Consider the following 12,635-nt stretch of genomic DNA (forward strand, 5'->3'; position numbering starts at 1 on the left):
TCACTTGAGGTCAGGAGTTTGAGACCAGCCTGGCCAACATGGTGAAACTTTGTCTCTACTAAAAATACAAAAATTAGCCTGGCATGGTGGCATGCGTCTGTAATCCCAGCTACCTGGGAGGCTGAGGCAGGAGAATCACTTGAACTCAGGAGGTGGAGGTTACAGTGAGCTGAGATCGTGTCACTGCATTCCAGTCTGGGCGACAGAGCAAAACCCCGTTTCAAATAACAACAGTAATAATAATTTACATTGTCACAATGACTTCTGCTAGTTTTCCCTGGTATTGTGTTATAGGTGTTTTCCCTAGAGTTTCCTCTGGTTTGAGATTTCCTTCTTTCTCCTTGTTTAACTGATCATGATCATTGAACTTTGGGCTGGGTCAAAGTTCTGTTCTGCCAACAAGAAAGAATTCCATAGGGAACACGATTCTGCCAAGGAAAAAGACTGCTGGGTTCTAGAGTAGTATTTACCTCCTCCTTGCTGGAAACAGTTAATGCCCTGGAGAATGTGGTCGATGGCCTCATGCAGGCAGAGGCATGTTTTAAAATGGGGAAATCTAGTTTTCTTCAGCAGTGACATGAATTGCAGGAGATCTGCTCAAATGCTAACCAGCTAACTTCTGAGGCCAAACGCTTGCTGTCTTCAGCCTCTGGTTCTTCATTATGAAGTGAAGGATTTTGCCAGATTATATCTGTAGCTTCCCTCCTTTTTCTCCCATGCAGACATTCTTATAAGTTAAGTCTACTCTTAAAAGTTTCTCCACTAGCCAGGCGCGGTGGCTCATGTCTGTAATCCCAGCATTTTGGGAGGCCAAGGCAGGTGGATCACCTGAGGTCAGGAGTTCGAGACTAGCCTGACCAACATGGTGAAACTTCATCTCTACTAAAAATACAAAATTAGCCGGGTGTGGTGGTGCCCACCTGTAATCCCAATTACTTGGGAGAGTGAGGCAGGAGAATTGCTTGAACCCGGGAGGCAGAGGTGGCAGTGAGATGAGATTGCCCCATTGCACTCCAGCCTGGGCAACAAGAGTGAAAGTCTGTCTCAAAAAAAAAAAAAAAAAGAAGAAGAAAAAAAAAGATTTCTCCACTACTTGGTGAAGGTCTTCTGGGTCATTACTGAGGCCTTCTCTCTCTCTCTCTCTCTTTTTTTTTTTTTTTGTAGAGATGGGGTTTCTCTACATGACCATGTTGGTTAGGCTGGTCTTGAACTCCTGACCTCATGATCCACCTGCCTCAGCCTCCCAAAGTGCTGGGATTACAGGCACGAGCCACTGCACCCAGCCTATTGAGACCCTTCTAGGCAGTTTTCTCCTTGAGCTCTCCAGAATCACAATAACACTCAAAGTGCAAAGCAAACAAACAAAACCAGAACACAAAGGAAGAGAAGGAATTTGAAACTGCAGGAGTCATATTTATTCGCTTCTTGTTCCATGTGACAAAGGGCCAGGTCATATTGTGTGATGAAGTTTGTACTTCTCAGTCACCTGGCCAAGTCGTGTAAACCAGGGGCTCCAACCCCTGGGCCGTGGACCAGCACCAGTCCGTGGCCTGCTAGGAACCAGGCCACACAGCAGGAAGTGAGCAGCAATTGAGTGAGTGAAGCTTCATCTGTATTTACCACCATTCCCTGTTGGTCACATAACCGCCTGAGCTCTGCCTCTTGTCAGATCAACTGTGGGCATTAGAGTCTCATAAGAGCACAAACCCTATTGTGAACCACACACGTGAGGATCCAGGTTGCACGATCCTTATGAGAATCTAATGCCCAGGATCTGTCACTGTCTCCCATCACCCCCAGGTGAAACCATCTAATTGCAGGAAAACAAGCTCAGGGCTTCCAGTGATTCTACAATACGGTGAGTTGTATAATTATTTCATTATATTACAACATAATAATAATAGAAATAAAGTGCATAATAAATTTAATGCACTTGAGTCATCCTGAAACCATCCCCCACCAACCCATCACTGGTCTGTGGAAAAATCATCTTCCACAAAATCAGTCTCTGGTGCCAAAATGGTTGAGGACTGCTGGTGTAAACCACACAATTCTTCCCACTGGTCGAACGTGGAACCATCTTTCACTCACCACATGCCATAATGAATGTGTATATGGTGTGTGCTGGGGATTGCTTTGGGCCTTAGGCTCTCACTCAGGGTGCTAAGGGGGGCTCTACTAGGCCCACTGTCTTTCTTCCCCAAGGGTTCTGAGTGTCAGGGACACACCTAGCTTGTATGCATTTATATGGTTGTCAGTTTCTCCTTCCCCCCACCTCTCTCATCATACCCAAGTTTCTATTGTTTTACAATGCAAAGCACTGCAACATTCTCTTTTGTTTCCCTGTCCTTGCTCATGGTGATCTTAATCACTTATTATGACATGTTTTTTCATATGAAAATAGTTCCCTCTCCGAGTATTTTTGGCAGCAAGCATTAAGATTATGAAATATTTACTCTCTGCATACTTAGTTCACCTATAATACTAAAGAGACGGAGAGAAGTGTTGCTCAGGGGAAGAAGATCTTGGGTTCTAATATAAATGCAATCTTGCTTTGAATGTATGGCTCCTTTTTTTCTCTGTGCCAAATAGGACAAAATAAACACCTTATAATAAGTGAAGAGTCAATTTTTTAGTGACAGATAACTATTATCTCCAGTTTCTCCTTTGGCCATCTTCTTGTGTTTATGAATGCCTCTTCTTTGAAAATAATAGCCGGGCGCGGTGGCTCACGCCTGTAATCCCAGCACTTTGGGAGGCCGAGGCGGGCGGATCACAAGGTCAGGAGATCGAGACCACGGTGAAACCCCGTCTCTACTAAAAATACAAAAAATTAGCCGGGCGCGGTTGTGGGCGCCTGTAGTCCCAGCTACTCGGGAGGCTGAGGCAGGAGAATGGCGTGAACCCGGGAGGCGGAGCTTGCAGTGAGCCGAGATCGCGCCACTGCACTCCAGCCTGGGCGACAGAGCGAGACTCCGTCTCAAAAAAAAAAAAAAAAAAAAAAAAAGAAAATAATAGTGAATTACTATATCCTTTTCCCATATTCTAACATTTTACCTTTTTCATCCAAAGTGATATAAGCAAAACAGAGTTTGTGGGTTACATGAAGATCTTGAGAAGACCTGGACTGGGGTCCTGATTCTCCACTCACTGAGGTACTGCTCCTCACAAGAGGGCATTAGCTACGGGGGTCTGCCTGCAGACCCTGACCCAAACGACAGATGAATAAAATGTACGCTGACACACAGATATTCTGTTTTGCCAGTCCCGCTGAGTGTCTGAACGCCTACACACCAAGACAGGTTTGTCACTCCGGCCTGCCCTGAGCAGCTCGCACTCCAGGCATTTATTTACTATACAATTCACAACAGAAGCTCTGAGTCTTGTGGATAATTAATATGGTTAAGAGAGTAGTTCTACAAATGATTAAAGCTCAGGTACCGTGGTTTAAAGGAAATACCACTGGGGGCGATATTCCTGGTCCACCTCCCCGCAAGAGGGCCATCTGGCTCAAAGGTTAGTCAGGTAACGTTACCTAAGGTAGGGAAAACAGACTTAACTGGGGAAACCTTTATCGTCCCTAGTATTCTAATGCTCTAAGGTAAGAAGTGGCTGCCTTCAGCCTGTTCAATTACTACAAGCTATGTAACCTTTCGACCTTCCAAAAAGGTTTGTGACTATTCCTTATAACTTTCCCTAATATTTCCCTTTAATATATCTGCCACCATCCTGAGAGAATCCCAACAACTCAGTAGATAACTCACCCTGGAAAAGTCATTCAACAGACCTGCGGCCCCATTTCATCATCTGAAACTCAAATGGTTGTGGAGATGGCCTCTGCAGTTTCTATTAAAATATCGCCGAACTCTTAAGTGGTCATTTTTTTGTGGTATACTTTTCTACATTTAAATTGCTACTAGGAAGACTCTTTCAAATCTAGGTAAGCCAGTTTTAAAACAGACAAAGAATACAGAAGAGGAAATGATGAGGAGTTTGCTGTTTTCCATTTCTTAATTTTAAAAACCGAAGTCCTGATATTATCTATCAGAATTTCCATTAATCATGAAAAGCACACTGGGCCTCTCATCTTCATCTCTCATTGATTGACAACCTTTCATTTTGATTCCACCCGGCATTACAGGAGTTTTCTATGTTCTTAACCTTTCTGATGGTCTGGCAAAACTGTGTGAATGCCATCAATACTGATTTCCAGGAAATATTGATGTTGACATTTTATCTTTAGTGTTGCGGTGTTTTGCCTGCTCTGATGTAAACTGGAAAATGTTGTCTCCCACACTTTGAAAACTGGTGTGAAAAGTGATGCTTAACAGTAAAGTTCTTTCTTTTAATGAAAAGACATATGCTGACATTTACACATTTGGCTTCAACTTTTTATTCCTCTCTATGTGCTGACAGGTGCAGTCTCAATCCACATGATTCATTTTCTGCTTGTTGTTCTTTACTTTGTATCAATTTAAATGAGCCATTTGCTTAAAAAGAAAAAGGTACAAGAATATGTCACTGTAAGTTCATGGTTTCTGCTTGTAGTTTAGGTTGCTAGGGGGCGGTTTGACCTTTAAGACAAGCCTGGTAAAATGCAGATGGATTATATAACGTTTACAGTAGCATATAATTGAAGCGGAAAGGTGTGTGTGTGTGTGTGTGTGTGTGTAAGCGGTAGAGTCAGAAGTGAGTAGAAGTCACCGCCGGAAACAGATCCTGACTCAAAGGAAAACTAAAGCCCATAGTCCCGCATTGTCTCAATCTTCTCTGGATGCTTTCAGAGAAGAACAATTTTTTAAAAAAACATTTAATTTAATTAATTATTTTTTTTTGAGACTGAGTCTCGTTCTGTCGCCCAGGCTGGAGTGCAGCTGTGTGATCTCGGCTCACTGCCACCTCCACCTCCCGGGTTCCAGCAATTCTCCTGCCTCAGTCTCCCAAGTAGCTGGGATTACAGGCGCCCACCACCAAGACCTGCTAATTTTTGTATTTTTAGTAGAGATGCGGTTTCTCCATGTTGACCAGGCTGGTGTCAAACTCCTGACCTCAGGTGATCCTTGGCCAGGGAGCCTTGGGCCTCCCAGAGTGCTGGGATTATAGGCGTGAGCCACCATGCCCAGCCTCAGGGAAGAATCTGTAGGAAAAGGAAAACAAACAAACAAAAAGCAATCTTCTTTCATGCAGTAGAAAGGAAAAGAGCAGGGCATGGCTGCAGAGAGGTTTTGGTGGGGCATTAGGAACCAGTGGGAAGAACTTCTTCTTGCATCTAATTGTGGAGAAGGCCTTATGAAAACTAAATTAATCCATGAAAAGCAGGAGAAAGGACACGATTCGGCTAAAAAATAATAACAGTCTGCTTGGACTAGACTCATGCTTGTGCATAGACATTTTTTTCAATTTTAAATTTTGCTCTTTTATTGTGGAAAAATTTTGGGTGTACAGGAAAGTTACAAAGATAGTAGGGAGAATTCTCATGTGCCCTTCACCTGGCTACCTCTACTGTGGGCAACTTACATAGCCACGTTGTATTGATGAAAACAGAAGATCACATTGACGCATTCCTGTTAACTAAACTCCTGACCTTATTTGGGTTTCACTAGTTTTCCACTAATGTGTTTTCTCATTTTGAGGATCCCTCCAAGAGACCACATTCCATTTAGTTGTCAGGTGTCTTTAGTGCTCCTTGGACTGTGATAGTGACTCAGTTTTTCCTTGGTTTTGGTGACCTTGATATTTTTGAGGAGTCAAATATTTTTAATTGCTTAGTTTATTAATTATTATTTTTACAAAAAGTGGATTTTCTTTCTTTTCCCTTCCTTCCTTCCTTCTTTCCTTCCTTCCTTCCTTCCCCTTCCTTCCCCTTCCTTCCTTCCTTCCTTCCTTCCTTCCTTCCTTCCTTCCTTCCTTCACCTTCCTTCCTTCCTTCCTTCCTTCCTTCCTTCCTTCCTTCCTTCCTTTCTTCCTTCCTTCCTTCCTTCCTTCCTTCCTCCCTTCCTCTCTTCTCTTTCTTTCTTTCTTTCTTTCTTTCTTTCTTTCTTTCTTTCTTTCTTTCTTTCTTTCTTTCTTTCTTTCTCTCTGTCTCTCTCTCTCTCTTTCTTTCTTTCTCTCTTTCAGACAAGGTTTTGCCATGTAGTCCTGGATGGTCTCAAACTCCTGGGCTCCAGCAATCTGCCCACCTCGGCTTCCCAAAGTCCTGGAATTACAGGTATGAGCTGTATGCCTGGATTTTTTTTTTTTTTTTGATGACCCAGTGAATTTCTAGTGGCAGTATTCATTATTAGTTGTGTGATGCTACCTCTTTGGCCAACATAAACATGGCAGGATGTCCCTCAGAGAAGACAGCTGGCTTCTATGGAAGATGTGTCCCAAAATGTGGTATATCCACACAGTAGAATATTGATCGGCAAAAAACCCCCACAAAGCACCGATATGCGCTACAACACAGATGAAACTCAAAAATTTCATGCTAAGTGAAAGATGTCAGGCACAAAAGGCCACATGCTGCAAGATTCCCCTGTATATAAAATAGGCTTGCCTGTTCTTGTCTCCCAACCTCCTCAATAAATAGACCTGTGGCCGTGTGCAGTGGTTCAGGCCTGTAATCCCAGCATTTTGGGAGGCCAAGGTGTGTGGATCACCTGAGGTCAGAAGTTTGAGATCAGCCCAGACAACATGGTGAAACCCCATCTCTACTAAAAAATATATATACAAAAATCAGCCGGGTGTGGTGGCATGCACCCATAATCCCAGCTACTTGGGAGGCTGAGGCAGAGAATTGCTTGAACTTGCGAGGCAGAGGTTGCATGAGCCAAGATAATCCAATTGCACTCCAGCCTAGGCGACAGAGTGAGACTCCATCTCTAAATAAATAAATAAATAATCTTGTGTATTCTGGACATTTTATGTAAAGGGGAATCATTCCACTTTATTTTGTTCCTTCCTTTTTCCCCTTTTTCCTTCTTTCCTTCCTTCCCTCCCTGCCTCCTACTCTCCTTCCTTTCTTCCTTCCTTCCTTCTTTCCTTCCTTCCTTCTCCCTCCCTTCCTTCCTCCCTCCTTTCTTTCCTCCCTTCCTTCCTCCCTTCCTTCTTTCCCTCCCTCCACTCCCTCTCTCTCTTTTTCTTTCTTTCTATTACACAAGTTTATTTAACAAAAAGTCTAATATGAAAATGTGCATGACCTAATTCTTACTTCATAGTAAAATGTGCCCTTTGGACAGAGGACATAGGTTTCTCTGCTGAACAGCCATTATTTATACTGATCCCAAGGCTTCTAACATTCATTTATTTACTTTTGAAACAGAGTTTCACTCTGTCGCCCAGACTGGAGTGCAGTGGCACGATCTTGGCTCACTGCAACCTCTGCCTCCTGGGTTCAAGCGATTCTCCTGCCTCAGCCTCCCGAGTAGTTGGGATTACAGGTACCCACCACCATACCCACCTAATTTTTGTGTTATTAGTAGAGATGAGGTTTCACCATGTTGGCCAGGCTGGTCTAGAACTCTTGACCACCAGTTGTCCACCTGCCTCGGCCTCCCAAAGTGCTGAGATTACAGGCGTGAGCCACCACGCCCGGCCAAGGCTTCTAACATGATGATACTATTTCCTCGTATTACCACCTTTCCAATATTGTTCTGTTGCCCACTAGTTGCCATCTCCATGTAGCCATCTATCACAAGATTCATAAAGGGCTCAAATCTCTGCAAGATTCCTTGAACATGTCTGCCACCATTTAACTTCAATGATAACTTCTTGTCCATAAGTTTTTCAACTCGAGAGGGTGAGCTTTGCTCATGGTGTCTACTCCACAGGCTTACAGATGCCTTGGAACGGAATCTCTCTCTTTCTTCTTAGGAGATGGGATCTCCCTGTGTTGCCCAGGCTGGCCTCAAACTCCTGACCTCAAGCAATCCTCCTGCCTTAGCCTCCCAAAATGTCGGGATTCCAGGTGTGAGCCACCACACCCAGTGCAAATCACTTTATTTGAGCAAAGTTAAGTGTTAACAAGCAAAGAGCCAAAAGGGGGCTGTCTTTCCCCATTCAGAGTTTTGGCGATTTGGCACAAAAGCGGTGTCAATTTCTTCAAAACCTGGGCTAGAAGACTCAGGGGGGTCTTAGAAGCCCATTTTGAGAAAGCCATTTTCTTCTTAGAAGTAACCGAGGGGCTGTACACGTGTCAAGAGAGAAGTAGGTGGCAGAAAAAGGTGTGCTTTCGACAAGGGAGTTTTGCCACCAGGAGAAAAAGAGAAGATGGATTGCAGGAAGGAAAAGAAGGGCTCTAGGCTGGATGCGGTGGCTCATGAGTGTAATCCCAGCACTTCGGAAGGCCGAAGTGGCTGGATCACCTGAGCTCAGGAGTTCAAGACCAGCCCGGCCAACATGGCAAAACCCCGTCTCTACTAAAAATACAAAAAATTAGCCAGGCATGGTTGTGCAAGCCTGTAATCCCAGGTACCTGAGAGGCTGAGGAACAAGAATCGCTTGAACCTGGCAGAGGTTGCAGTGAGCTGAGATCGTGCCATTGCACTTCAGCATGGATGACAGAGCGAGACTCTGTCTAAAAAAAAAAAAAAAGAAAGAAAAGAAAAAAAAGGAAGGGCTCTCTTTGCCCCAGGGATGGAGGCCTGATGCACGTCTCTCTCAGCGAGCTGGGTGTGGGAGAACTACCCAGTAACCTTTTTAATTTAATTTAATTTAATTTAATTTAATTTAATTTGTTTTGGGATAGAGTCTCTGTCATGCAGGCTGGAGTGCAGTGGCGTGATCTTGGCTCACTGCAACCTCTGCCTCCCAGGTTCAAGCCATTCTCCCACCTCAGCCTCCTGAGTAGTTGGGATTACAGGCGCCTGCCACCATGTCCAGCTAATTTTTGTATTTTTAGTGGAGATGGGGTTTCGCCATGTTGGCCAGTCTGGTCTCGAACTCCTGACCTCAGGTGATCGACCTGCCTTGGCCTCCCAAAGTGCTGGGATTACAGGAGTGAGCCACTGTGCCCAGCCTTCAGTAACCATTTTAAAAATAGCTTTATCAAGATAAGTTCACATACCACGGAAGGTATACAATTGAATGTTTTTTATTATATTCACAGGGTTGTGCAGCTGTCACCACAATCTAATTTTAGAGCATTTTCACATGCCCAGAAGAAAACACGTGCATTCACAGTCATTCCCCATTCCTTTCCCACCTCCAGCTCCTGCATCCATCCATGTCACTTCTATTTCTATGAATGTGCCTATTCTGAACACTTTATATAAAGGGGAATCATGCAGTATGTGGTCTTTTGTGCCTGACTTCTTTCACTCAGCATGAAGTTTTTGAGGTTCATCTGTGTGTAGCACGTATCAGTGCTTTGTGGGTTTTCTTTGCTGATCAACATTCTACCGTCTGGACATACCACATTTGATTATTAATGACTGACTCCATGAAAAGGGGAGGAGAAAACCAGCAGAACTGTCATATACATGATGGCAATAGCCTGGATAAAGTAAAAGAGAAGTTACAGCTGCCTTTTTAAAAAGACTCGATTGCTGTAGAGCGTAAACATCTAAACATCGGACAGCAGGAACCGCATTTTTTTATTATTATTTTATTTTTCGAGATGAAGTCTTGCTCTGTCACCCAGGTTGGAGTGCAGTGGCATGATCTCATCTCACTGCAGCCTCCACCTTCCAGGTTCAAGGAATTCTCCAGCCTCAGCCTCCCAAGAAGCTAGAATTACAGGCACCCACCATCATACCTGACTCATTTTTTAAATTTTTATTTTTAATAGAGACGGGGTTTCACCACGTTGGCCAGGCTGGTCTCGAACTCCTGACCCCAAATGATCTGCTTGACTTGGCCTCCCAAAGTGCTAGGATTACAAGCGTGAGCCACTGCACCTGGCCCAGGAACCACATTTCTATGTGTTATTCTCCTTGTGCCTGTCTGGCCCTGCCTGGTCTCCAGCCCTATAGTCCCCTCTGTGTGGCTAGGACTCCTGGACCCCCACCTGCTGGCCCGGCATTGCACCATTTTAAGGACATATTTTCAACGTTGAGTGTGAAGAGTGAACTTAAAAAAAACCCACTACCTTATTATCTATTCATTTATTTTATTAACAGACCCAAAGCTTCCAACCTCATTGTTTTTTAAATATTATTTTGATATTCTGGAAGATAACCATAGATGACCTGTTAAAGAACAAAAAAGGAATGCTGTTGTTACGGTAGGTAGCTAGTCAGACGTGAACAGGGCAGGAGAGGCCCCCTGACTTCCCACCCGGAATATCAGGCAACCATCAGCCATCTAGTGATGGTCAGGTGGTTGTTAAACTGCCTTTCTAAAATAATAATTGGTCACAGCCAGTGCCAGGGAAAGGCAGTCTCCCAGTAGATAGAAAAAAACCTGAAACTGGTGATCAGCAGCTTGCCGATAAGATCTCAGGAGTTGGGTGAGTAGGCTCAAGCATGCACGCTAAGCGGTGAAATGGCAGCGTTTAATTGGTGTATGACCTTATAGAAACACTCGCCTGGAAAGGGAAGAATAGCTCAAGCGAGTATGCATACAACTTCAGTAAACACGCTGCACGTGGGGCTCCTCCCAAGTGCTGGATGGCCTCTGCGTATGCGAACAGCTCACCCCAAGGGAAGAATCCGGGGAAAAGGGACAGATGCCAAGACCCCAGAAGCATGCCAACGTATAAAATCCCAAGTCAAAGGTCAAAGAATGCACTTGTCTTTCAGGTTGACTGCTTGACCCTCTTCCAAGTGTAGTTTACTTCCTTTTATTCCTGCTCTAAAGCTTTTAAACAAACTTCCGGTCCTGCTCTAAAACTTGCCTCAATCTCTCCTTCAGTCTTATGGTCCTGAGTAGAACTCTTCCTTCTGAGGAGGCGAGAATTGAGGTTGCTGCAGACACATGAGGATTCTCCGCCAGTAACACTGTGATCAAATATGTTTGGGAAATGACTTATGGCCCCTTTTTGGAGATATCGAAATTAATCTGAGTATACAAATGCCTCGGCAAAAACATCAAAGTATTTGGTGAGCTTTGCTAAGCCTAGGGCCACCCAAGATTCCCTTTACCCTCTCCAGCGACCATGGTGGTCCACGGAAGAGTGGAAAATGCCTCCTTCCAGACAATGTGCTAGGACTTTGCCCCCTCGCCACTGGCCCAACCTGACCATGCATCCAGCTGTGATTTCTGGGCTTCTGCCCTATTGCTGGGGCCAAGGCCAGGTCTCAGTTCCAGAGACGGTTGTGCCTTATTCTCAAAGTCACTTTGCTCTCACCCCAGGGACTGCAGCCTGTCCTGAAAACTGGGCACAGAGATGGGGTCTGTTATTTTCTGTTCATTTCTCTGCTGTTCGCTGCATCCCTACCCACTTTGTTGAACAGGTCTCTTCATAGATTGCTTGTCATCTCTGGGGACACTCCAGTTTCTTAAATCTTGAGCGTCCTGACATCCTGTTCTTCTGCCTGGATGATCCACAGCTGCACTCGTACAGCTCCCACCTTCTGTAGCTGTTGTCCACTCCATTCCTGTCTCACCTTAGGTCTTACTCAGTCCCCAGTCTTCCTTGTCCCATGGTCGTCTACTGAGGTCGAGGTGCTGTGTGTGAGACACAGCAGTGCCACTCAGGAGTGTATTGCACAAGGTAGATGTCCAAGGCTCTGCTGCTGAAGTTGTAGCAGGCAGCATCAATGTGTTCATCCTCCCGCATTGTTTCTTTATTTTATTTTAGTTTTTGAGATAGAGCTTCGCTCTTGTTGCCCAGGCTGGAGTGCAATGGTGCAGTCTTGGCTCACCGCAACCACCACCTCCTGGGTTCAAGTGATTCTCCTGCCTCAGCCTCCTGAGTAGCTGGGATTATAGGCAAGTGCCACCATGCCTGGCTAATTTTTGTATTTTTAGTAGAGAGAGGGTTTCACCATGTTGGTCAGGCTGGTCTCGAACTCCAGACCTCACGTGATCTACCTGCCTTGGCCTCCCAAAGTGCAGGATTACAGGCGTGAGCCACCGTGCCCAGCCTCTCCTACATTATTTCATTCTGTACCATGTTGTTGCTGACGGAGCATGAGCTCTAGTGCCAGGCAGACCCACATTTCCATCTGGGCTCTGGGACTTACTAGCTATGTGGCCTATGGTGGGACGTAAATTTTTCTGAGTTTCAGTTTCTTCATCTGTAAAGAAAAGGGGGTGTGAATACACTTACCTCTCCCAGTTGTTGCATGGATTGATTTAGAAGGTTTAGACACCTTCACTGTTCATAAGACTCATGTGATTCTGGTATGAGTAGTTTCCAAATATCATTCTGAGAGACACAGGAGTAAATAATAGATTCAAAAGTCCCTAGCATGGGATTTTTTTACGTTATGAGTTAATATTTGAAAATCACTTACAAAAAGGTCTGGAATAAAAGGCATGTTTGTGTTATGGAAATGTTGTTTAAAAAAGGAAGTTCCCTTTCTTCTTCCTTCTAGAGAGTAAGGATCTTGAGCTATTGACTGAGGTTTCAAAGTGAAGAAATGGGAAAAACCATTTATGTGGGGTTGCTAGTCATACCAGGAGTTGGGAGCAATGCCCACTTCGGTTGGGTTCTACTGTGGTAACAATGGACCCCACAAGACAGCCAGAACTTCAAACAGCGTGGAACA

The 12,635-nt window shown here is 44.6% G+C and overlaps 1 pseudogene; it reads right to left on the reverse strand.

Annotated features, from left to right (window-relative positions):
- Nucleotides 1–7,550: 7,550 nt before the first annotated feature.
- LOC144333287 (small nuclear ribonucleoprotein G pseudogene) lies at nt 7,551–7,795 on the reverse strand (annotated as a pseudogene).
- Between the last annotated feature and the right edge of the window lie 4,840 nt (nt 7,796–12,635).

This window comes from Macaca mulatta, chromosome 12 (assembly GCF_049350105.2).
Source record: "Macaca mulatta isolate MMU2019108-1 chromosome 12, T2T-MMU8v2.0, whole genome shotgun sequence".
Lineage (NCBI taxonomy): Eukaryota > Metazoa > Chordata > Mammalia > Primates > Cercopithecidae > Macaca > Macaca mulatta.